General features: G+C 45.0%; 1 protein-coding gene across 1 annotated transcript in view; it reads right to left on the bottom strand.

The window, feature by feature from the left end:
- The window catches only part of LOC141340600 (uncharacterized), a 363,155-nt gene that overhangs the window by 184,736 nt on the left and 150,959 nt on the right, over positions 1-27,460 (bottom strand). The window lies entirely within an intron of this gene.

The raw sequence follows: 27,460 nt of genomic DNA, 5'->3' as shown, positions 1-27,460 counted from the left end.
TGAATAAACGTAATGCACGTTTAAAAATCAAACCGAGGCGTGGGTGTTTTTATATCACTGTATTTCTGAAGAAAGACTGTCTTTAGAAAATGTCATTTTCATTTCATCCTGCATAAGGCAGCGTTTTTAAATTAAGAGCTGCTTTGTCTATAGCCATTACCGGGGAAACCTCGTTTCTCATGCTTAAAGCACCTCCTGCTGGCAGAGGATGAGTTTGCATTTTTAATAAATCAGTCTAATTTACGCAGCCAACATATTTCGCTTGTTATTAAAAAAATAATCTACTCTAGAAGGATTTAGCTGTTGTTATTGATTCTATTTGGATGTCTACCGGAAGTTAAGTTTGGGCCACAAAAGCGTGCATGCGCAGTAACGTTTGTTTATGTTGTTGCCGTTGAAACCGTCTATATTAAACTGCACTTACTTACAAAGGTTTTTATTTAATGCATTTTAATATGACTTTAAGGGTGCAGAACCTGTAGAAGAATTTATTATCTCAGAGAACAATGTAGAAGTGGAAATACTGGAGGATGAAGAGCAGATTGAAGAACAACAGATAGAAAGTAGGGAGGAAGAACCACAGAGGCCCTTTGAGGAAGAGAGAGACAAAGTGACAGAAAAAATAAACAGCCAAAGGGGGTAAAAAAAAAAAACAGGCAGAGAAGAGAACGCTTCATGCACTTGAGATGGAGTAATTATAAGAGAGAAGAGAAATTTAAGGGAGTCATATTAAAAGCAGATTGGTGAGAAGAAGAATATGAGGTGAAGCAAAGACTCTAGATACAGGAAAATGTTGCACTCCTATTACTCATGAATGGGAGATAGTGTAACGCTCAACATGGAGAATTAATCAAGTCATCCCAGCTGCCATTAGAAGCTCCACTTGCTATAGAAATAGACAGTATTTTGAGACACACTTGTTTGACTGCATGCACATTGTCTGGTCTTTCATTGGTGATTTCAAATATGAAATTTAATCATAAGTTTGGTAAATAGTTTCCCCATTCAAAGAGACTGGATCTGCACTTGAATTAACAAGGATCAATGTGACTTCAGGCTCAATGAGAACAGTTCTTGACAAACATTTGCTAAACTAATATGTTCGGCCTAAACTAATGCTAAACATTTTTTTTGCTTTCATCACAGCACATCTGCTGTCAACATGGCAGCAAAAAGAAAGCACCAAAAAAGATGGACGCAGGTATGAAATGTTACACTACAATACAATTTCGCTTAGTTCCTGGAGGGCCACAGTCCGGGATAGTTGAGCTCCAACCAGCTCCAGCTAACACCTGGTTGGAAACTTCTAGGGGTGCTTCTCACAATACTCAAATGAACGCTTCCTCATTTCCTCACTCCTCTTGATTGAACATGGTCATCTTGAAGGACATCTCGGTTTTTCCATTGTGCAGCTCTGTCAAGCCAGTTGTGGATAAGAAAGTTGGGATAAGTGCACATCAACTGCATTCTTAACCCTTTTTGGTACGGTCCCACATATGGGATTCTAATTTCTGTGCCCCTGGGAGTACGGTCCCACACATGGGATTTAGAACGTTCGGTGACGTCACGCAGCTGACAAATTCAAACTGCGCTTTGGTGCGATGGCTGGCGCTGAGCCAGAGACGGACGAGCTCTGCACTTGTCATACAATCACAACTATGCAGTGCTTTTAACCACATAACGCTTATTTTAGGTTTCAGACATTTAAATACACATAAGTACTACTTAAAGGAGACATTTAGAGTTTGTAAAATACACACATAGGTCTATGGAAGCAGCAAATAACAATCTATTCAAATATAATTTGCTGATGTGTTTTATTTCTATCACATACACATAGGCAAAGTAACTAAAAGGTTCACTCTATTCCTCTTCTAGTTCACCAGCCACTTATTTGCATGTATTTCGGGAGAAACGGATGAATGTACATGCTGTCAATCCGGCTGACAGGACTCTCTGAACCGCAGCGCGAACAAACATGACGGTGCCCATCTCACGTTACAAATCACGGTCCAGATAATTTATATAGGGTTTTAAACGACGAAACATACTAATTTACACATATTTGTGAATCGGAGTATTAGATAGTTCATGGCATGGAAAGCAAGTGTGTGAGTATTCTGGATTAAAAAGGAAATAAAAGCGATCTATCTGTCATACAGTGTTATTGTGGCTGTGTTGTGTCACGTGAAAAGCATGATGCGTCGCCATGGAAACAATAAGGACGAACATTCGAAAATGACGGTCGCTTAAAAAAAACTCACTCTCGGGGGTCCACTAGAATATTTTAAACTCACCACTGAAAGGGTTAAACAGACCCCCAAAACCCATGTGGCATACTTCTCGCCAACTGAGCAACAGCTTCTAATGGAAATGGAAAGAGGAGAAACATAATATTTAAAAAGGGAAAAATACAGATGCTATAATAAAACAGAAAAGGCTAATAGACAATAGTGAACCGATTGAATACATAAGTAGTCCAAATAACTAGTGCTCCACTGAAACCATCATGATTTCAATTCAAGGAGTTACGTGTCGTTTCCAAAAATTAACAGTTGTACACTTTGTCTTAAATGTGAGCAGAGGACATCAATGTTACACAGGAAATTAATCAGGAGGATTAATTGCAAATACTTCTCCACTCTTCACATCTATTTTATCTCATATTTCCACTCTTTTTTTTATTTTAAGTTTTCTTTTTGTCTATCTAATTTATCAAATCTATAATCTGATCAATTGATCTAATTGTTTATCAATTTAATCTCTTTTACCTATTTATCCTTCTTACAGAACAAACATGTCTGGCCAAAAAAGGACCTGGCAGCAAGTAAAGATTAAGAAAAAGAACATTTTGCAGGCTGGTAACTGATTTGATCGCTGAACAAATGTATAAATTAGTTGAATAGTGTTGACATATTTTATTGTCTGTACTGATTTTAAGATTTAAAAAGGCTGATATATCTGCCGCAGCGGATGTCCCTCCTGACTCTGACTCTGGCCCAGCAAGAGAAACTGACCTTTTCACACAAGGTACATTGTTGTCCATGTGCAGTAGTACAGCAATAATCAAATATTTAGATTTTGTTATGTGGACTGTCTGACTTTGCCTTACCTTTCAGTGTCTGGTAACACACTTACACTGCTGGAGCCAGCAGACTTTGATCCGGCGAGTACTCTTTATTAAAATCATAGGCTTGGCATGTCCTGTCAAAACTATTAATACAAGTTCTGTTGAATATGGCAGAGGGAAGACAGATCTGCAGCAGTGGAGTTCACTTCTGACGATGATGAGATGCTGGACTCCAGAAGGCTTGAGGTATCATGTCGACTTTATAGACATTTTTTAATCCATAATGGATAAGTAGTCAGCGATGTGGTGCTTATAGAAAATATCATATTTGTAACAGTGCAGCCTGGTAACATAGGAATATTGCCTAAAGTAAATCTACATTATACACAAATCCTGCTGTGCTAATCGATGTGTGTTTTACAGAATTCACAAACTGTCAGACCTCTCTAAACCATGCATCTCAAGAGACAGATAGAGCTGGCAGAAGTCAAGATCAAAGAGAACAAGAGAACAAGAGAAAGCTGCAGGACATGGACCCTGAGATGGAACTCAAATGCAAGACACTGCAAGGCCATAATATAACTGTTAAGCTTAAATGTGAACACTATAACCTTTATAATGCATCATTCTTTATTGTATAGACTATTAAAAACATCCTGGCATCGTGAGGCATTTAGATGCAGTGAAATGAAACGTACTTTATAATGTTTCACTTGCTGTAGTCAGGAATTATAGTTGGCAAGAAGTCTTAACTGGTAAAATGTTTGCACATTCTGTCACAGTAATAACTAACAAGTAGGCTAATAAAAGAAAAGAAAACGTACTCATGTAAATATCTCCTCTGCTGGATCGCACTGTGTCTCACATAATGTTCATCTTATGAAGTAAGTTTTATTCCTGACAACTTGAAAGAAACCTATGTCTTTCTCCTTTGTTTACCGTGATGTGGGCGTCTACTTTTGGCGCGGCGCCCTCACGTGGACGATCAGCTCGTGGGCGTGATCTAATTTAAAATAATGAAGCAGACAGGAGAGACTGGACAATGTGTTGGTTTCATATTGATTACATTATCACAGAATATTTGTTTCGATAAAACTTACTTCCTTTAAAGTATACATAAAGCATTCTCTAGACATATTGCTTATATCTCTTTGTTGTGTATTGGGTGAGTTAGGCCACGATTACACCGAACGCGTCCTTTAGTTCTAAAAACGCGAGGCGCACAGCACTGCCTTTTTTTGGTGACTTTTAAAAAAAGAGCAGTGTGCTGCGGATTTTTTATGTTGCTAAGCAATGACCAAAATAGCTGTCCTGTCAGTCAAATCAAAGGATTATAGCGCGAGTGCTCTAAAATCTTTGGTTTTTGTTGTTAAGTAAACTGTCATATTAGCAGAAACTCTAAAAAATACAGTTCTGGGTTACCCATGACAGACATCAAAAGTTTCTCCTCCATTTCTTGCAGTCTCCGGACTTTTTAAGCAACGGTACACTTTCGTCACCACAACAGAAGGCCCGCCTCTCCATTCTCTCCAAACGCGAATGACATTGGCCGTTTTTCCGCTCAGAGTTTATTTTTTTGAACTTCAGGCGCTCAGAGCGCTTCTGCAAAAACGCGAGGCGTAGCAGGCAGAGAAAACGCGAGGCACCCGGTGCGCAAAAGCAGCGCGTAGAACCCTCACTGCCAACAGAAAACCCTTCAAAAGAGGTGCCTCTCACTGCAAAAGCGCGTTCGGTGTGATCGGGGCCTTATAGTGTATTTTTAATGACGCGTTTCTGAATGAAGATCACGGAGATCAACGCGGTAGACAGCACACCCTTTTTGTTTTCTTTATTTTGCAAAATTACAATGTTTTTCTGTGAGTATATACAAATAAAAGTAGACCCTTTACAGATTTGATTGATGTACTGCTTTTATCTGTACAATCAGAAATGACCGAGTAAATGAAGTTCCTTTTGGGAAACTGCCTCAAAACGCCCCATGGCGTTTTTCGACCCCAGGGGGTTAAGTAAATGATACAGGCCGAACATATAAAACAGTCACAACATTTGATGTCCATTTATTTCAAACAAACAAAATTCAACTCAAACATTCAAATAAAAAACACAAGAATTCACAAAGGATGTTTACAAACTAAATCGAACAAATGGTAAGAAAGAAATAATATCAGTTAACGGGTAGGAAAACTAAGAAAGCAGAACGCCTGACTCCACCTGTTCTCGGAATAAAGTTCTTACCTGACTAGAAAACAAAACTATAGCCCTAAAAGAGCGCCCGCGAGAACAATAGAGAGCAGAAAGAGAAAGCGAAAGCCATTGTCGCCTCGCAGCCTATTTATCCGGAATCCCCGATGACGTCATGCGACTCTTGAGGAATAGGGACTCCCCCTCAACGCCACCTAGGGACTCAAAATACAAATGTCACACAGACGCGTAACAAAAGCTATAAAGATATGGTTTACTTCCATTAACGTATTTTAGGTCTTAATTGGTAGTGTTGGTAATTGGTTTGTTTCTGTGAGAAAAAAAAAATGTGTTAGCATGTGTATGTTTGTGCTGGCAAAGATTGCCAGTGTTGACCAGTTATGTGACATAATAAAATGTCGGAAATGTAAGCAATGTGTGAATGGCTTTCACTCATTCAAGGACCAGTAAAATCAGTGACTGTTTAGTAAAGAGTCTGCAAATGTTAGTAACGCATCAGTTAATGTTGAACTAGTGTACACTTTACAATAAGGTTGACAAAATTCATTAGTAAGTGCTTTGTTCAATATAAGTAATGATAGTAAAGAGCCTATGAACATGAATAACATATCCGTAGATGGTTTCCTGTTTAGACGTGTTTACCAGAAGGCCAAATTAATGCCTTATTATTAAATAAAGCTAATAAGGTACACACAACCTTTTGTACCTTTAAGAACTGTTTATCCTTACTGTGTATCATCTGCTATTTACACTAATGTAAATATGAACAGCAAGTCTACATTATCAAAAATTAAATAAAGCTGTTTACCATTATTGTTCATTATTAGCTCATGTTAACTAATGTTAATTAACTAAACTATTACCATGAATAGATGCATGTAGATCAACATAAACTAGGATGAACTAATGCTGAACAGAGTTGTTGTTCATGGTTAGTTCATGTTAACTAATGCATTAACTAATGCTAATTAATACAACCTTATTGTAAAGTGTTACCAATGTGTTTAATTCATTTGAATGCATTATTAATAATTTAATACATAATATTTGTATTTAAAATAGAATATATTTAATACACCAATTTTTAATATTAAATTTATGAAAAAGTGGATTGAATGAATGAATAAATGAGTTGCACACAAAAACATTACTGGATGAATCTGAGTTTTTTTAATCAATCTATATTCAATGACAAATACATTTTTTAACAGTTAATTGTTTCCATCTAGTGGTGAAACAATGCAATCGACACAAACGTTATTTGAAGCGCTAATTACTTTCAAAAGATGACTGATCTCTACCATAGACATCAATAGACATGTTTATATTCAAACTATGAATTTTAATCAGACTATTGCTGTGATAATATGACTGACTGGGTATTTGAAAAGACTGTTTGTAAAGCTGTTCTCACCTTAACATGAAGACTTCTCTCTCTGTGTCAGCAGCAGTGCAAATACCAATTTGAATGTTCCAGTAAGACTTTTTCAAAGTGATGGAATGAGCCTATTTCCAAAAAAAGTAGAGTGTTCCTTTAAATAAATTATATGTACTGAGCCTTTACATAAGACGCTTGCAAGATGGCGGCACCAGGTGCGACAGGTGTAGCTGCAGCTCTCTTTATTTATGGGCTGCTTGTAAATACTTTTAGCTATACCGACACCGGTCAACTTTTGGGTGTTTGTAACTGCAATACAAATCAGCCGTCCGCGATCTATTTATTGACACACCAATTAACGTTAAACAAACATTTTGGACTGGGGAAATCCGTGACTGCAACCTTCATACAACCACACCTTTCCAGTCGAGCAACAACGCGCTACAAAACTATATTAAAACCATCACAAAGCCTCGCGTTCCTTATAACAATGTTCCTTTTGCTGTCTGGAGACATCCACCAGTGTCCTGGCCCGCTTAACAACCAACAACAGGACCGATCCACCATGTCCATGCACAGCAGGAGTACCATCGATAACTTTCAGGTATGCTCATTATGTAATATGTACTACATAAATGGGCAACAACCTTACCGGGATGATCTTGTGTGTTTGACGACTGCTGTGGGGTTACCGGCGGTGCCCGACGCGGACGTTGCGGCCGGCCGAGGCCTGGGGCCGGGCGTAGCTTGTGTGCCTGTGGGGAGCGGTGTGCGCTGCCTCGGCTGCGAGTGACTTCGGACCCGGCGGAGAGGGACGACAGCGCGTTATGTGCCCGGGACGCCTCGAACCACCGTAAACCATCCTCATTGTCAGAGATTGCAGGTGACAACTCATCCACTCGCACCCCAAAGGAACATAAAGCTAATCAAAACAATAACCCAATTATACCCGGAAGAGAAAAGTGTGGACACCAGAAATGGTACACAAACCCAGCTGTTGTAAAGAACAAGAAGTGGAAAATTTTACAGACTGTTAACCATTCTAAAATAATATGGGACCCCAAAATGAAACCTAGGGGATTATTTGGGGGACATCTTAATATAAGAAGCCTTGTACCTAAATCAGACCAAATTCAGCATATTTGTCACGGGTGTGTGCAGGACGAGACGAGACGATAGACGAGATTAACAATCAACAATATATTTAATAGAATTCTCCAAGATGAACAAGGCTGGAACAGGCAGGAACACAAAGGGCTTTCACACACGTCATACAACGTTAAGGACCGACAATACACTGAACTCAAAGACAGACTTATAAAGGGTAACTAATAATTAAACACAGGTGACGGTGATTACACAAACGAGGACTAAACCAAATGATCACAAAATGACAGGGGGAAGACAAATGGAAAAAACCAATGACAAAACTGTGACATTACGCCCCCCTCCGAATAGGCGCGTCCTCGCGCCGTAGAAAAACAAAAAAGAAGAGAGGGGCGGAAAACCAGAAACCTTGAGTCCATGAGGGAGGGGGCTTCGGCGGAGGACGCAACCGAAGGAGGGGGACCAAAACATAAGTCCAGAGAGCAAAAAAAAAGACAGTCCAAGGGGGCGACGACGGAGGGAGGAGCCAGGGAAGACACAGGAGGGACCTGAAGCAGGAGGAACTGACCCAGACCACAGCCATGATGACGGCCCACGGTGGAGCCGACGGAGGGAGGAGCCATGGTGGAGGAAGGCGTGCCGACTCCATGGGGCCGACCGACAGAGGCGGAGCAGATGGAGAAGGAGCCCGAGGCGAAGACGGAGAGCCGATGATCCGGGGTGACGCCGAGGATCCGGAGGGCCAAGGTGGAACAGGCTCTGGCGCCCGAGGCGGAGGCGGAGTCCCGGAGATCCGCGGCGGAGCCGGAGCGACAGAGGATGGAGGCTGTGCCCGCAGGAAGGAGGAGTCCCAAGGAGCCGGTGGGACGGCGCGACGAGGCACAGCCGGAGGAGCAGAGTCCTGAGGAGCCGATGGGGTGACGACTGACCAGGGCGGAGCCGGAAAGACGATGGAGCCCGGTGGAGCTGGTGGATCGACGGGCGACAGTGAAGAGGAGGGCGTCGAGAGCCGTGGTGGAACCGCGGGGTCGAAGGGCCGAGGCGGAGTCCTGGACTCGGAGGCTGGAGGCGGAGCTGAGGGATCCTCCAGCCGAGACGCCGATGGAAGCTGGCAGTCCCGCGGCGAGCCCACTGCACAGGTGGTGGGCTGAGGGTGAGCTGGGGGACTGACTGCTGACCTGGGAGACTTTGGGCAGCTGGGCGGAACCAGCGGGGACTCAGGACGGCTGGGCGGAACCAGCGGGGACCAGGCAGATTCGGACAGACGAGGGCGGGTGGGAGGGAAGTCTATGCAGGTCAGTGGCTCAGAGAAAAAGTCTATTAAGTCACATGAGTTATCTTGGGCAAGATCCGAGAAGAAGTCTATTAAATCCCCAGAATTAGATCCAAGCTCACCCTCAGCGGTGGTGCAGTGGGCAGGGCTCTCTATCGCCCTCTCTTGCTCCACGTGACAATCCACCGTCACGGATGTTGATGCCGGCTCTCGCACCTGGTCAGATGGGTCAGGCTCTGTCGCTCTCGGCTCTGGCACTCCATCTGCGGTGGGCTCGGGCTGTAACTCCGCATGTCGGGGTGATGTTTGGCTGGGTTCTGGGTCGTGAGTGGGGCTGACGTCCTCCTCGACGAAGCCGACAGTCCAGGGAGATCCACTGGACGCCAGCACCCACTCGATGTATCCGGCGAGGCTCTCTCGAGGACCCTCCCCGGACAGCTGCCTCTTGATGGTATCATTAAGTCCAACGCGGAAGAACGTGCATAGGCAACTGTCCGGGTAGTGCGTTAACGGGGCGAGGAATATGAAGTCTCTGGCGTGGTCCTCGAGAGAGCGGTTCCCCTGCTTCAGGAGGAGGATGAGGACGGCGGGATCATCCATGACGGGAAAGAAAAAATAAATAAATAAACTAAACACTGATACAAAAAAAACGGAAAAGAAACGCAGGGAAAGGTGCCGGGTAAACTGTATTCGGTCTGTCCTTCTGTCACGGGTGTGTGCAGGACGAGACGAGACGATAGACGAGATTAACAATCAACAATATATTTAATAGAATTCTCCAAGATGAACAAGGCTGGAACAGGCAGGAACACAAAGGGCTTTCACACACGTCATACAACGTTAAGGACCGACAATACACTGAACTCAAAGACAGACTTATAAAGGGTAACTAATAATTAAACACAGGTGACGGTGATTACACAAACGAGGACTAAACCAAATGATCACAAAATGACAGGGGGAAGACAAATGGAAAAAACCAATGACAAAACTGTGACAATATTTTAACAGAATCCAATCTTGATTATCTTAGCCTATCTGAAACCTGGCTCCACGCAAATTCATCATCTGCAGCAGTTATGGTACCAGGTTATCAAATTTATAGAAGAGACAGAGTGAGATCTAAAGAAGGCGGAGTCATGGTATATATAAGGAATAGCATTCAGTGTGAAGAGATAATCTTGGCAAACTGTGATTTAGAATATATTGCTTTAAAAATTATTTTATCACCTCAAATGTCATTTAGTCTTATTGTAATTTATCGTCCTCCAAACTCTAATATTGATTTTTATGAAAACTTACAAACTATGCTGATAAACTGCAATTTTGACAAGGAAGTAATATTAATGGGGGATATGAATATAAATTGGGAAGACAGATTAGCCAGGAAAAATCTCAAACAGATAACAGATCGCTTTGATCTCACACAACTAATTAAAGGGCCAACAAGAGTAACACAGTCCACTTCAACTCAGATTTGTAACAGAAGGATGAGGCAGAGAGGAAGCAATTGCAGAAACTCAGTTTATTGTAGAAGTGAAGGTGATACAAACAGATGATGGTGACGGTGAATGTCTCTCGGATGCGTGGCGCAGAGGTAAGATGGTCGTGCTGACGTGGCGTGATGATCCGTGCAGATGAGTCCCAGGGTGATGAAGAAACGAATATCCAAGGTTGACACGAAGACAAACATCCAACACGAACCGAAACTCCAAAGACAACGACAATGACAGAATCCACTGTGAACGATCTGACGGGGAAGGAGAGAATGAGGTGAGTATAAGTAGCCGTGATAATGAGGAACACCTGTGGTGGGAATGATCGGCAGCTGTGCTGATGAGCATGACGAACAACACACACACACACACACACACTGATCACGGGACCTGAGAACACGGCGGATGTGTGTACCGTGACAGTACCCCCTCCCCTAGGAACGTCCCCTGACGTTCCCAGACTCCTTTACCTGCTGATTGAAATCATCAATAAGGGAGTGATCCAGGATGTCTCGGGCAGGTACCCAACTTCTCTCCTCCGGACCGTAACCTTCCCAGTCCACCAAGTACTGAAACCCGCGTCCTCTCCGCCTAGAGTCCAGAATACGGTTAACCGAATAAGTAGGTTCCCCGTCTACGAGACGCGGCGGTGGAGGAACCGGGGCTGGCGGATTTATGCGTGCAAAAAACACAGGCTTAATTTTGGAAACATGAAACACGGGATGAATTCTCCTGTACACTGGAGGGAGGTTGAGGCGGACTGCCACCGGGCTAATGATTTTGGTGACAGAAAACGGGCCAATAAATTTGGGGGCAAGCTTATTCGACACGGACCGAAGAGGAATGTTTTTAGTAGAAAGCCACACTTTAGAACCGACGACGTAAACGGGAGGCCTAGACCGGTGGCGATCGGCTTTGGCCTTGGTGCGCGCTCCCACCTGGACCAGAGTCTCACGGGCTCTAGTCCAGGTGCGATGGCACCTCTGGACGAAGGCGTGAGCGGAGGGGACCGCGACTTCGGATTCCAGACTGGGAAAAATTGGTGGCTGGTACCCTATGCTACGGAGACCACGTCTGTCGGGAGGCCATGTAACCGAAAGACGTGGTCAACGACCGTCACCGCTGTCTCCTTGGCTGAAGGTAATTTGGGCAAGGGGATGAAATGAACCGCCTTCGAGAACCGGTCCACCACGGTCAAAACTACCGTGTTACCCTGGGAGGGTGGGAGGGCGGTAACAAAATCTAGCGCAATGTGGGACCAGGGTCTCGAAGGGATTGGCAGCGGTTGGAGGAGCCCATCTGGAGGTCTGTTAGAAGTCTTACCAGTGGCACAAACTGAGCAAGCCAAAACAAAACTGCGAACATCACGAGCCATAAGTGGCCACCAAAATCTTTGCTTGACCAAACGTAAGGTGCGACTTACCCCTGGATGACATGCTACATTGGAACAATGACCCCACTGGATAACTTCGGACCGAAGACTCTCTGGCACAAACAAACGGTTAGGTGGGCAACCGGCCGGAGGCGTTACCCCTTGTAAGGCTGTTTTAACCTTCGATTCGACCTCCCAATTGAGGGCAGAGACAATAAGTGTCTCAGGAAAAATACCCTCGGGAGTGGACGGGCGATCGGAACGGTCAAAAATACGTGACAAAGAATCGGGTTTGATATTTTTGGAACCCGGGCGGTACGAGAGTGTAAAGTCAAAACGTCCGAAAAAAAGAGCCCACCGAGCCTGCCTAGAGTTCAATCGTTTAGCAGTTCTAATATATTCTAGGTTCTTATGATCGGTCCAAACGATAAAAGGTACCCCCGACCCTTCTAACCAGTGACGCCATTCCTCCAATGCAAGCTTGACTGCCAACAACTCTCTGTTACCAATATCATAATTTGCTTCAGCTGACGACATACGATGTGAAAAAAACGCGCAAGGATGCATCTTGTCGTCTGCGGATGAGCGCTGTGAAAGCACCGCACCTACCCCCACCTCTGACGCATCGACCTCCACCACGAACTGACGTGATGGATCAGGGGTAACCAGGATGGGAGCCGAAACAAAGCGGCTTTTGAGTTTGGCAAACGCAGCCTCGGCTGCGTCTGACCACCTGAACGCCGTTCTGGGGGAGGTCAAGGCAGTCAGAGGTGCGGCTAGTTGGCTGAAGTTGCGAATGAAACGCCGGTAGAAATTGGCAAACCCCAGAAACCTCTGTAGGGCCTTACGGGAATCTGGGCTTGGCCAATCCACCACAGCCTTAACCTTCTCGGGATCCATGCGCATACCCTCAGACGACACGATGTAACCTAGGAAAGGAACAGACTGTGCATGAAAATTGCATTTCTCCGCCTTGACAAAAAGCCCATTCTCTAGCAGCCTCTGAAGCACTCGTCTGACGTGTTGAACATGTTCCTGGAGAGAAGAAGAAAAAATCAATATGTCGTCCAGGTAGACATATATGAACTGATCGACCATATCTCTCAACACGTCATTAACGAGTGCCTGAAAGACACCTGGGGAGTTGGACAAACCGAAGGGCATGACCAAGTATTCAAAGTGCCCCCTGGGGGTATTAAAGGCAGTCTTCCATTCATCTCCCCTCCTGATGCGGACCAAATGATAAGCATTCCTTAAATCCAATTTCGTGAAGACTGACGCTCCCTGCAACCTCTCGAAGGCTGAAGATATTAACGGTAAAGGATAGGTATTCTTTACCGTAATATTATTCAGCCCTCGGTAATCAATACAAGGTCGCAGAGAACCGTCCTTCTTCCCCACAAAAAAGAACCCCGCCCCCGCTGGTGAAGAGGAGGGTCGAATGAACCCCGCTGCTAGAGAATCAGAAATATATTTCTCCATAGCCTCTCTCTCTGGAACTGAGAGTGAATATAACTTGCCTTTAGGCGGAGACGTCCCTGGCAGTAACTCTATAGCACAGTCGTAGGGACGGTGAGGAGGGAGAGAAGCAGCCCGAGACTTACTGAACACTTCCTTCAGGTCGAGGTACTCCTTGGGCACGTTACACAGCTCCACCGCCTTCTCCTGTAACACAGAACTAGAGACAGATGAACAAGCAGACGCAAGACAAGATTCATAACACTTAATGCTCCACTCAGACACGGTCTTAAGCTGCCAATCAATCCGGGGATTGTGCTTAGTGAGCCAGGGGTGTCCTAATACAATGGGGGCGTGGGGGGAGTCCAGGATGTAGAAGGGGATACTCTCACTGTGGTTGCCAGACACAGTGAGAGTGACAGGTTCCGTGGTGCAGGTGATGTTGGGAAGGATCTGGCCATTGAGTGCGTGGACGGCGATGTTGTTGGTGAGGGGAAGGAGGGGGACTTGATGTAGACGTGCAAAAGTGAAGTCCATGAAATTACCTTCAGCTCCCGAATCCAGTAGTGCAGTGCAGTGGTTGGACCATCTTAACCTAACCGGAAGGAGCGTGGAGGTAGCGCTGGATGAGGTCTTGCTAGCGGAGATCCCACCCGACAGTAGCCTCGAGTTTACTGCCGGGCTGGGCCTTTTACCGGGCAGCTAAAGGCAAAATGCCCCGCCGCCCCGCAGTAGAGACAAAGGCCCTGGGACCTCCGCCTCTCCTTCTCCTCCCGGGTAAGCCGAGCTCGACCGACCTGCATGGGCTCGGGATCGTAGATGGGGCTGGCCGCGCCCTCGCCGCTGGCTCGAGATGGACCTCTCTCCACAGGGGGGAGCCGAGCGGGTAACCCCCGCCGCTCGGCTTGGGAGAGTCGAGAATCTACCCGCAGTGCCAGGTCAATAAGTGCGTCGAGGGTGGCGGGTAGATCCAGGGCGTAGATTTCCCTCTGGACGCGGTCAGCCAGCCCATGCAGGAACATATCCCACTGCGCCTCCTCGTTCCACTGACACTCCGCCGCCAGGGTGCGGAACTCGATGGAATAGTCCGAGACGGATCTCTCCCCCTGCCTGAGATCCGCCAAGACCCGCGCGGCCTCTCTCCCGGCGACCGCGCGGTCAAACACCCTCTTCATCTCGGCGGCTAGTGTCGTGAACGAGGAACAACAAGGATCCTGGTTTTCCCACACCGCCGTTCCCCACAGTGCCGCCTTCCCCGACAGTAGGGTGAGCACGAACGCCACCTTGCTCTCCTCGCTAGCGAACGTGCGTGGTTGAAGAGCGAAGTGCATCGAACACCTAGCGAGGAAAGCTCGGCAGAAGTTTGGCTCACCACTGTAGATCTCCGGTGTGGGGAGGCGGGGCTCCCACTGTGGGGCAGGACTGGATGGTGCTGGAGGAGCGGGAGGGGTGGGCGGTGTGGGCTGCGCAGCGGGAAGTTGCATATATTGCATCCGCTGGGTGAGCTCGGACACCTGCGCCACGAGAGCACCGATCGTCTGACCCATGGTCTGCTCTTGGCGATCCATCCGAGAGACACAGGCTTGCATGATCTCAGCTGGGGTGGGTTCGGAAGAGCCTGCTGCTTCCATGAGGTCAGATCGTTCTGTAACGGAAGGATGAGGCAGAGAGGAAGCAATTGCAGAAACTCAGTTTATTGTAGAAGTGAAGGTGATACAAACAGATGATGGTGACGGTGAATGTCTCTCGGATGCGTGGCGCAGAGGTAAGATGGTCGTGCTGACGTGGCGTGATGATCCGTGCAGATGAGTCCCAGGGTGATGAAGAAACGAATATCCAAGGTTGACACGAAGACAAACATCCAACACGAACCGAAACTCCAAAGACAACGACAATGACAGAATCCACTGTGAACGATCTGACGGGGAAGGAGAGAATGAGGTGAGTATAAGTAGCCGTGATAATGAGGAACACCTGTGGTGGGAATGATCGGCAGCTGTGCTGATGAGCATGACGAACAACACACACACACACACACACTGATCACGGGACCTGAGAACACGGCGGATGTGTGTACCGTGACAAGATTGACTTGATATTTAGCAATAGACCGGAAAGAATTATAAAATCTCTAAACATGTTCACTGGGCTATCTGACCACAATCTAGTACTTGTGGCCAGAAAATTATCAAAAAAGAGATTCAGTACTTGTACTGTTAAGGATCAGGAATCGTTCAGAATACCTAACAAAGACCAGGAAATCTTTAAAAACACAGTAAATAGTTTAAACTGGGACTCCTTGTTAACTGGAAAAGATGTAAATGAGGGAAGCAAAATACTTTCAAGCAAACTACAGTGTATTATTAAAGAATTTACCTGTAGGTTTACACACAGGAAAAAAAGTAGTAGCCTCCCATGAATAACAACAGATGTCCTGAAAAAAATGAAAGAGCGTGATCTTGCACTAAAGAGGGCCGTTAAGACAAAACTATCCCATGACAAACAGCATTTTGCTATGCTAAGGAATATTGTAACAACTATGTTAAGAAAATCTAGGGCCAACTTTTTTCTGACCATAATCAGTGAGGCAAGAGGTAACCCAAAGATAGTCTGGGACCAGCTGAAAATATTAATGGGGCAAAAACCTACACTTAGAAAATCTCTTGAACTAACTGTTGATGGAAATTGCATTACGGATCCCGCTGCAGTAGCCGCAACATTTAACCAGTATTTTGTTGACTCGGTTGTAGCCATTGCCGAGGGCTTCCCTCCTGTAAATGTTGAGATGTGTAAAGTTCCATCAATAGAACCTAGTCTTGTTTTTAATCATGCAACTAAAGCAAACACTGAATCAATTATAAGAAAACTTAAACTGTCCAAATCTAAAGATGTGTATGGGATGGATACAACTATGCTCAAAAATGTTAGTTCAGCACTAATCAGTCCCATCACAAAAATTATTAATCAATCCATATACCAAGCAGAGTTTCCAACCATATGGAAAACGGCCATTGTATCACCTATTTTCAAATCAGGAAACCCACAATCTATCTCTAACTACAGACCTATTAGTATTTTGCCTGTAATGTCTAAGATTCTTGAGAAATGGATATGTGAACAAATCAAAGATCACTTAAATAATAGTTCCTTTCATCTTCATGCGCTGCAATTTGGATTTCGACCTAACCATTCAACTGAGTCAGCAAATTGGCATCTCATTGAAAAAATCAAGTTACTACTTGATAGCAATAACATTGTAGGTGCAGTCTTTCTTGATCTTAGAAAGGCATTTGATACAGTAAACCACCAGATCCTACTGGCTAAATTATCTTCTTTTAATCTCTCAGACAGTGTAATAAAATGGATTCACTCGTATCTTACTCAGCGTTCACAAACAGTCCGCATTGCTAATAGTCAGTCTGAGTTACTTTCTGTGTCAACTGGCCTGCCACAGGGCTCTATATTAACCCCGGTCCTTTTTTGCATGTATGTTAATGACCTGCCATTGATATGTCCGGACGTTAATGTTCAAATGTATGCTGATGACACAGTTTTGTATGTACATGGGTCTTCAAAAACTGAGGTAGCTGTCAAACTTACAAATGCAATGGTCAATGTTACAAATTGGTTAAATCAATGCTGTCTACAACTTAATGTTTCCAAAACTGTAGGCATGTTTTTCACGAAATCACGTAAAGTAACCAAAGATGCAGACATTATAGTGTCAGGAGAAAAAATACAAACTGTCCAAGAATTCAAATACTTGGGCATTCTCCTGGACAACAAACTCAATTTTAGGTCACACGTAAAGCAAACCTGTAAAAAAGTAAAATTTAACCTAGCTAATTTTCGATTTATTAGAAATTCCATGTCCGTCCAAGCTGCAAAAACATTAATGTATTCAATGATTTTCTCTCATTTCACTTATTGTCTAACAAGCTGGTCTCAGACTAACTCCACCACCTTGATACCATTACAGTCTTTATACAAGCAGACAATCAAAGTACTTGACAAGAAATCAAAACATTTTCATCACTGCTCCATTCTTTCAAAACACCGTCTTCTAAGTTGGGACAATCTTATTAAGTACACGAATGCCTGTCAGACATACAAAATCCTACATGGGATGGCTCCATATCCTCTTAGTGAATTTGTCAGTTTTAGAACATCTACACACAGAATCACTAGAGGAGTGTCTAGAGGTGATTGTATTATCCCACTTAGGAAAAGTGCTTTTAGTCAGTCAGTTTTCTCTGTCAAAGCCTCTCAGGAATGGAACACTATTCCAACAACAATTAGAGACATCAGTACATATAATTTATTTCGCTCTCACCTAAAACATTGGCTGATTAGTAATCAGACCTGTCAACACTAAAACACTGCTGTTGCCATCCTGCATTCTACTTGTGAGTGCGTGATTCCTTTCTGACCTTTGCATACTATTTTATGATTGTGATATGCTTGTCATTTTAATATGCAGTTGTAATTGTTCTAATATGCTTTATTAATGCTTGCTATGTATACTGCTGCTTTTATGTCTTTCCTAAACTCTTTGCTGCTGCTTTTTGTGTTTTTCAGAAATAATTTTATTTGTATCGTACTGTTTTTTTTACGCTACTGCTGCCTCTGCTGTAATCAATCAACTCTGTGCAAACATGTCGTTTCCTATTGCTGTTTACCTCACTGTTTATACATTTTATGCTTTTTCTAGGGGGCCATTGTACAACAGGCCTACAGGACAACAGATGAAAATTAGCCTTTGGCTAACTCTGGCATGTTACAGATGCTCTGTTTTTAATATGCACTGTCCTGCTAAATAAATAAAACAAAAAAACAGATCTTCTCAGTGTTAAATTCTCCTGTTTGTCCTAGCGCGCACCTTGAGTTGAAGCTCCGTCGAGTCAAATTACTATTTTCTATTTTTAAACCTAAAAACAATTCTATACACCATCATTTTTTTGTTTTTCATAACATGTGAATATACCCGTCGTGTTGTACAACAAAAACAATCGGAACGCCTTGGTATCATTAGTTTTTATTTTTGCTTTCCCGAGTCTGCTACTAAGCTAGCTTATAACCCGTTTAGCTTTGCCAGCGTGGCCGCGGCTAATCTTGCATGCATCGTTTATTCTCTATTCACAAAAACTCAAACTGCTTACTCACTGTTACTTGCTTTAATGGCGAATTTGTGTCTACCTTTGAGTGCAGGTGAAGACACGTTCGAGCTGCACTCGGTTCTGAGAGCTGGAGGCAGTGGAGAAGCAGATCCAGGAGCTCCAGGCGAAACAGATTGAGCTGCGAATCCGAAAGGATTCACTCGAATCTGTCCGGGTAAGTGTACAGCTCAATCCTAACACTCCCATAACCTCTACTCCGTGTGATTCTCTGCACAGATCCGCCGCACCCAGAACGCGATCCTCCCAGATGTCGTTCACTCCGGCGCCGGGACACCACAGACCCTGGGTGCAGCAGCAGAGGAAAGCGCGAGCCAGACCCCGAGCCAGGACCTCTCCCCCTCTGCCGCCCCCGGTCTTCGAGATCTCCACCCGGAACCGCTTCGCTCCCCTCCGCAAGACGGAACACGACACTGTGATCGTCGGAGACTCCATCGTCCGGTACGTTCGTGCTAACTTAGCTAACGGTAAAGTGCACACTCGTTGTCTACCAGGTGCTCGCGTTCTTGATGTCTCTTCACAGATACCTGCCATCCTGAAGGACGATGTGAGCGTCGGCGCGATCGTCCTGCACACGGGGGTGAACGACGTCAGGCTGCGGCAGACGGAGGTCCTGAAGAGGGATTTCAGGAGCCTGATCGAGACGGTACGCAGCACAGCGCCCGCGACGAGGATCATCGTGTCAGGACCGCTTCCTACGTATCGACGTGGACACGAAAGGTTCAGTAGACTTTTTGCTCTAAATGAATGGTTGTTGTCATGGTGTAAAGAACAAAAACTGCTCTTTGTTAATAATTGGAATCTTTTCTGGGAGCGCCCTAGGCTTTACCGCGCTGATGGCCTGCACCCCAGCAGAGTCGGAGCAGAACTCCTGTCGGACAACATCTCCAGGACGCTGCGCTCCATTTGACTAGTAAGCAATTCTTCAAATAGTTGCATTGATGGCTTTTGTCATGCACATTTAAACGATAGTATTGGTGCTGTCCAACCTATAAAGACTGTGTCTGTTCCTCGAATAGTGAGGTCAAAACTAAAATTTAATGCAGGATCTAGAACAAATCTAATCGTGATTAGACCAAAAAAATGCACAATAAATGAACAAAATCAATTTTTAAAGCTTGGGCTCCTAAACATTAGATCACTCGCACCCAAAGCACTTACTGTAAATGAAATAATCACAGATAACAGTTTTGATGTACTCTGCTTGACTGAAACTTGGCTAAAACCAAACGATTATATTGGTCTGAATGAGTCTACTCCACCAACCTACTGTTATAAGCATGAACCCCGTCAGATCGGCCGTGGCGGTGGTGTAGCAACAATTTATAGTGATATTTTCAATGTTACCCAGAAAACAGGGTACAGGTTTAATTCATTTGAAGTACTTCTACTCAATGTTACTCTGTCAGATATGCAAAATAAACCTCTCCTATCTCTTGCTCTGGCTACTGTGTATAGACCTCCAGGGCCGTATACAGATTTCCTAAAAGAATTTGCAGATTTCCTTTCTGACCTATTGGTTAATTTTGATAAAGCATTAATTGTTGGAGATTTTAACATTCATGTTGATAATACAAATGATGCGTTAGGACTTGCGTTCAATGACCTGTTAAACTCTTTTGGAGTCAAACAAAACGTCACTGGGCCCACTCATCGTTTTAATCATACACTAGATCTAATTATATCGCACGGACTTGATCTTACTGATATAGATATCGTACCTCAAAGCGATGATGTTACCGATCATTTCCTTGTACCGTGCATGCTGCGTATCACTGATATTAACTATGTAGCTCCGCGCTATCGTCTGGGCAGAACTATTGTTCCTGCTACCAAAGATAGATTCGCAAATAACCTGCCTGATTTATCTCAGCTGCTCTGTGCACCCATAAATAAACATGAACTAGACAAAATGACTAGTAACATAGGCACTATCTTCTCTAATACATTAGAAGCTGTTGCCCCAATCAAGCTAAAAAAGGTTAGAGAAAAACGTACTGCGCCATGGTACAACAGTAATACCCATTCTCTCAAAAAAGAAACTCGTAATCTTGAGCGTAAATGGAGAAAAACTAACTTAGAAGTTTTTAAAATTGCATGGAAAAACAGTATGTCCAGCTATAGACGGGCTTTAAAAGCTGCTAAAGCCGAGTATATCCACCAACTCATAGAAAAAAACCAAAACAATCCAAGGTTTTTATTTAGCACAGTGGCTAGATTAACAAATAACCAAACACCTCCTGACCTGAATATTCCTGCACAGTTTAACAGTAACGTCTTTATGAATTTCTTTACTGATAAAATAGACAACATTAGAAATACAATAACTAATATAGATAATACAGCAACTGATACTTCAACATTAGTCATTACACCCAAAGAAAAACTTCAGTGCTTTACAACTATAGAACAGAAAGAATTAAATAAACTTATCACCACATCTAAACCAACAACATGCCTATTAGATCCTGTACCCACTAAATTACTAAAAGAGTTGTTACCTGTAGCAGAAGTACCGCTTCTTAATATTGTTAACTCATCTTTATCTTTAGGCCATGTCCCAAAACCATTCAAACTAGCGGTTATTAAACCTCTAATTAAGAAACCACAGCTAGACCCTAGTGAACTGGCAAATTACAGACCCATTTCTAATCTTCCATTTATGTCTAAAATTCTAGAAAAAGTTGTGTCTGCTCAATTGTGCTCCTTCTTGCAAAATAATAATATCTTTGAAGAATTTCAGTCAGGTTTCAGGCCCCATCATAGCACAGAAACTGCACTTGTAAAAATCACAAACGACTTGCTACTTGCGTCAGATCAAGGCTGCGTCTCATTGCTAGTTTTACTGTTAACTTTGCTAAGTTAGAAGTTTCATCTGGTCTTGTTGAAATATATAGTTGAGTGTCATCAGCATAACAATGGAAACTAATCCCATATTTCCTAATAATATTACCGAGGGGTAACATGTAAATTGAAAATAGCAGAGGACCTAGGACAGATCCTTGTGGCACTCCATACTTTACTGGTGTTAGCTGCGATGACTCCCCGTTTAAATAAACAAAGTGGTAGCGATCGGACAGGTATGATCTGAACCATCCTAAAGCCTGCCCTTGAATACCTGTATAGTTTTGTAATCGATCTATGAGTATTTCATGATCTATAGTGTCGAACGCAGCACTAAGATCAAGAGTGTGTTAAAAATGTGAAAGACTGGATGACCAATAATTTTCTACTGTTAAATTCAGATAAGACTGAGATATTACTTATTGGACCAAAAAACAGTACACAGAATCTCTTAAACTGCAACTTGCAACTAGATGGATGTACTGTTATTTCTTCTACAGTCAAAAATCTAGGTGTTATATTAGACAGCAACCTGTCTTTTGAAAATCATATTTCCTATGTTACTAAAACAGCATTCTTCCATCTTAGAAACATTGCTAAGCTACGGAACATGTTACCTGTTTCTGATGCAGAAAAGTTAGTTCATGCATTCATGACGTCTAGACTGGACTACTGTAATGCACTACTAGGTGGTTGTCCTGCTTCTTCAATAAATAAGCTACAGGTAGTCCAAAATGCAGCTGCTAGAGTCCTTACCAGATCAAGAAAATATGATCATATTACCCCAGTTTTACAGTCTCTGCACTGGCTACCTATTAGGTTCCGTATCACTTACAAAATATTACTTCTTACCTATAAGGCCCTTAATGGTTTAGCTCCTGCATACCTAACTAGTCTCCTACTACGCTACAATCCCTCACGCTCCCTAAGGTCGCAAAACTCTGGACTTTTAGTAGTACCTAGGATAGCAAAGTCCACTAAAGGAGGGAGAGCCTTTTCACATTTGGCTCCCAAACTCTGGAATAGCCTTCCTGATAACGTTCGGGGTTCAGACACACTCTCTATGTTTAAATCTAGATTAAAGACTCATCTCTTTAGCCAAGCATTCACATAATGTATCTCATAACGTTGTACTTCAGTTACATCTGATCAAATGCACATTAATATTCTTCAGCTTGGGCTAAACACATCATTTTTGTCTGGTTGGAAGTTGGAACAGCAGCTACGCTAATTATTTCTCTATTTGTTTCTCTGTTTCTGCCACGGGATTTCCATCCCGTGGTAACTAGGATTTACACAAGATTCAGTCTGGATTCAGAAGAAGAGATGATGCCGACCCCTCAGAGGACCGCAGATGATGCCAGCCTTGAAACAACATACAGCACTACATAATTTTCTTACAAGTTTGATCACAGCACATAATCATTGCAATTAGTGTTCATCATCTGTTTGATTACACAGTTACTGATTTTAACATTTATATCATATGTACATCGACTTGATATACAGTATTCACCACTAAATACTAAAATTACTAAATATATTGTAGTAGCCTAAACTTTTGTACAGCGCTTTGCAACGATTCGTATTGTGAAAAGCGCTATACAAATAAACTTGAATTGAATTGAATTGAATTGTGATTCTTGAAATGTAGCTGGATCGTGGATGATTAGCTGCTTTTCCTTTCCAGGGACGACGGGAGGAGGACCGGTGAAGATGACCACACTCACACACACAGCGTTGGAGTTCCGTCAACGGACTTACGGCTGGCACACCGCTAACTGGAGACAAAGACTGGACTTGGACTAGAACAGACGAGAAGACAGGTAAGTAATCAGAAGGTAAGGATCACGGTAAGTTTAGTAGGGATTTGAGACCACTTAGAGTGAAGCTCAATGAGTCCGCTTCGTGCAAACGAGCCCGGACAATGATGGCTGTGTGTGAGGTGCTCTTGTAGTGAGATGATGATTGAGTGCAGGTGCATGATGATCAGTATTCAGGTGACTGTGATCGGGGCGTGATTGTGGGTGCAGAACCTGACCAATCCGTAACATTACCCCCCTCCCCAGGGCCCGCTCCTGAGGGCCGAGGCCTCCGACGTCGTGGTGGTCTACCTCGTCCTCGAGGGGCTGGACACTCAGGATGGTTACGGTGGAATTCCTCCATGAGGGCCGGATCAAGGATGTCGACTCTGGGTACCCACGACCTCTCTTCTGGTCCGTAGCCTTCCCAGTCGACGAGATACTCCAAGTTGCCACCACGACGTCGGGACAGAAGAATCTCACGGACCGAGTAAATGGATCCCTCTTCCAGAACCAAGGGAGGAGGGGGTTCTTCTTCTTGGTCAGGTTCTGTGGAGGGAATGACAGGTGGGTGAAAAGGTTTCAGCAAGGATACGTGAAATGTGGGGTGGATACGGTACTGTGGCGGTAGTTGGAGCCTGTAGGTGACGGGGTTGACCTGTTCCACGATGGTGAAGGGACCAACAAACCTGGGACTCAGTTTCTTCGAGGGCAGGCGCAGACGGATATCTCTTGTGGAGAGCCAGACCTTCTGCCCAGGAGTATAAGTGGGACCTGGAATCCTCTTCTTGTCAGCGGAGATCTTTGTTCTGCGCACTGCCCTTTGCAGGTGGTGGTGAGCCTCGTCCCAGACTCTCTCGCTCTCCCGGAACCAGTAATCCACTGCAGGCACTTGTGATGGTTCGCCATTCCAGGGAAAGAGAGGTGGTTGGAAGCCTAGCACACACCGGAATGGCGTGAGTCCTGTGGTGGGTTGCCGCAGTGAATTTTGGGCGTATTCAGCCCATCCCAGGAACTGGTTCCAGGAGTCCTGGTGACCATGACAGAAAGTCCTGAGGAACCGCCCCACCTCCTGGATCTTCCTCTCCGTCTGCCCGTTGGTCTCAGGGTGGTATCCAGAGGAGAGGCTGACGGTCACACCTAGGAGTTTCAGAAATGACTTCCATACCCTGGAGATAAACTGCGGTCCGCGATCTGAGACAGTGTCCTCTGGAATGCCATAATATCGGAAGACGTTGTTGAAGAGAAGTTCTGCAGATTCCAGAGCTGTGGGAAGACCTTTCAAGGGTATTAGACGGCAGAACTTTGAGAATCTATCGACAATGACAAAGATGCAGGTGTTACCGTCCGAGGGAGGAAGATCGGTCATGAAGTCCACTCCCAGGTGTGACCAGGGGCGGTTCGGCACAGGCAAGGGATGGAGTTTCCCGGCAAGCAGATGACGTGGGCTTTTGGACATCGCACACTCCTTACAACCTTGAACATACCTCCGTACATCCCTTGCCATGTGCGGCCACCAGAAGCGTTCCGTCAGCAGCGAGAGAGTGTTGTTGGCCCCTGGATGTCCAGTGCCCAGGGAGGTATGCGTAGAATGGATTAGATCTACCCGTTGGGTCCTAGGGATGTACTGATGACCTGGTGGACAGCCCGGCGGAGATCTGGGTTCTGGAGTGGCGACAGCCGGAGGGTTGGTCCATTCTATGGGCTGGACGATGATGTCCTTTGGGAGTATGGTGGAGGGTGCTTCAGGTGAATCGTGGGAATCATGGATACGTGACAGGGCATCTGCTCGGACATTCTTGGATCCTGGCCGGTAGGTTATCGTGAAATCAAAACGAGAAAAGAACAGGGACCATCTTGCCTGACGGGGACAGAGCCTCTTGGCCTCTCGCAGGTACTGCAGGTTTTTGTGATCTGTTATGACTTGGAACTGGTGGTTGGTACCCTCCAACCAATGTCGCCACTCCTCCAGAGTGAGTTTGATAGCGAGGAGCTCGCGGTTGCCGATGTCATAATTCCTCTCCGCTGGGCTGAGCTTCCGGGAATAGTAGGCACAGGGATGAAGCAGGAGTACCATGGCGCTGTGACAGGATACCTCCCACGGCGGTAGTAGAGGCATCCACCTCCACCACGAAAGGGAGATCAGGGTCCGGATGAATCAAGAGTGGAGCTTGAGTGAAGGCGTCCTTGAGGTTTTGGAAGGCTGCGGCCGAGTCTGGAGTCCAATGTAGGGTACGTGGTTTTCCCTTGAGCAGGCTGGTAAGTGGAGAAGTGATTATGCTGTAGTTCTTGATGAATCGACGGTAGAAATTGGCAAAACCTAGGAATCTTTGGAGTTCTTTTATGGTAGTGGGTTTTGGCCAGGACACTACTGCAGCCACCTTCCCCTCATCCATGCGAACCCCCTCCTGATCTATGATATACCCGAGGAAGTGCACTGAAGACAAATGGAATGAACATTTCTCCACCTTGAGGTATAGGTTGTGCTCTCGTAGACGTTGGAGGACCTCCGCAACGTGGAGGCGATGTTCGGCCTCACTCCGGGAGTAAATCAGGATATCATCAATATAGACGACGACGAAGTGGTGCAGGAACTCCCGGAGTACCTCGTGGATGAAATTTTGGAATACGGAGGGGGCGTTGACCAATCCATAGGGCATGACCAAGTACTCGTAGTGGCCAGTAGGAGTCACGAAGGCCGTCTTCCATTCGTCCCCCTCACGTATTCTCACGAGGTTGTACGCGCTGCGGAGGTCCAACTTCGTGAACACTTTGGCTGTGCGTAGTTGTTCGAGGGCCGCAGGGACGAGAGGAAGGGGGTAGCAAAACTTGACTGTACCTTGGTTGAGCACTCGGTAATCAATGCATGGCCGCAGCCCTCCATCCTTCTTTGAGACGAAGAAGAAACTGGATGCTGCTGGTGAAGTTGATGGTCGTATGTATCCCTGAGCGAGAGCCTCCTTTATGTACTCCTCCATTCTCTGGAAGCGACAACGGGTAGATGTTACCTTTGGGCAATGGAGCATCCGGAACAAGGTCAATGGCGCAGTCCCATGGCCGATGTGGCAGTAGCTGGGAAGCTCTCTTGGGGCAAAAGACATCCTGGAATTCCGAGTAGACTGAGGGAATCTTGACTGACCTTTTCTCAACAGGACTTTCGATCGAGGTGACGTTGACAGATATCTTTTTTGGGTTGGGACGTGGAAGATCTGGGAAGCAGCGGTCCGTACATCCTTTTCCCCACCTGGTAATCTCTCCGGTGCCCCAAGAGAGGATGGGATCATGAGCTACCAGCCACGGGCGCCCCAGAATGATGTCCATAGTAGCTCCCTCCAGAACCAGAAAATGAATTTCCTCCCGATGTAGAACTCCGACTTGAAGGATTATAGGCTCACACTTGCGATGGATACATGGCCGTGAATTAATCCTGTTGGTTATGGGTTGGATCTGGTAGATGGTATTTGAAGCTTGGGTCTGCAGCTGGAGCTGGCGACAGAGGGTGTCCGAGATAAAGTTTCCCGCTGACCCGGAGTCGATGAGGGCTGCGACTGTAACACAAGAGACGTGGGTGGTTAACTGAACATTGGTAGTCAGTGGACGCATATTATCCAGATCTGAATGGATAACACTCACCAAGGATGACGATGGACGTGTAGGACAATGAATACGAATGTGTCCCGCAGCCCCACAGTACATGCAAAGACCCCGGGTCAGCCTTCTCTGTCGCTCAGCTGCAGAGATCTTGCCGGATTCCAGGATCATTGGTTCTGGTTCTGGAGGGCTGGCGGGTGACATGGGTCGGAGGAGTGCAGAAGTGTCAGACTGCTCGTTATATGATTTCAACTGGTCAGAACAACGAAGTGACTGCTGAATGAATTTCTCCAATCCCATCGAATCATCTAATGCGGCTAACTGCTTCCGGAGATTGGGTTCTAGGCCGAGCCGGTAGGTGGTTAGGAGAGACCGCTCATTCCATCCGCTGGCAGCGGCTAGAGTGCGAAAACATAGAGAGTAATCTTGAGTCGTCATACTTCCCTGTTTCAGATGATATAGTTGCTCTCCTGCGGAAACTTCTGTATCTGAGCGTCCGAAAACTTCCTTAAAATGAGCGATGAAGGTTTGTAGCGATTGCGTTGCCAGCCCGGCCTGCTGAAATAAGGTATCCGCCCATTTGAGAGCTGGACCGGTAAGCAGAGATGTGATGAAAGCAATCCTTGAAGCATCTGTGGGATAGAGAGCAGGTTGCATTGTGAATACAAGTGAACATTGTAACAGAAATCCGCT

Source organism: Garra rufa, chromosome 1 (assembly GCF_049309525.1).
Source record: "Garra rufa chromosome 1, GarRuf1.0, whole genome shotgun sequence".
Lineage (NCBI taxonomy): Eukaryota > Metazoa > Chordata > Actinopteri > Cypriniformes > Cyprinidae > Garra > Garra rufa.
Note: the sequence above shows the minus strand (reverse complement) of the source record. Positions and strands in the feature narration are given on the sequence as shown.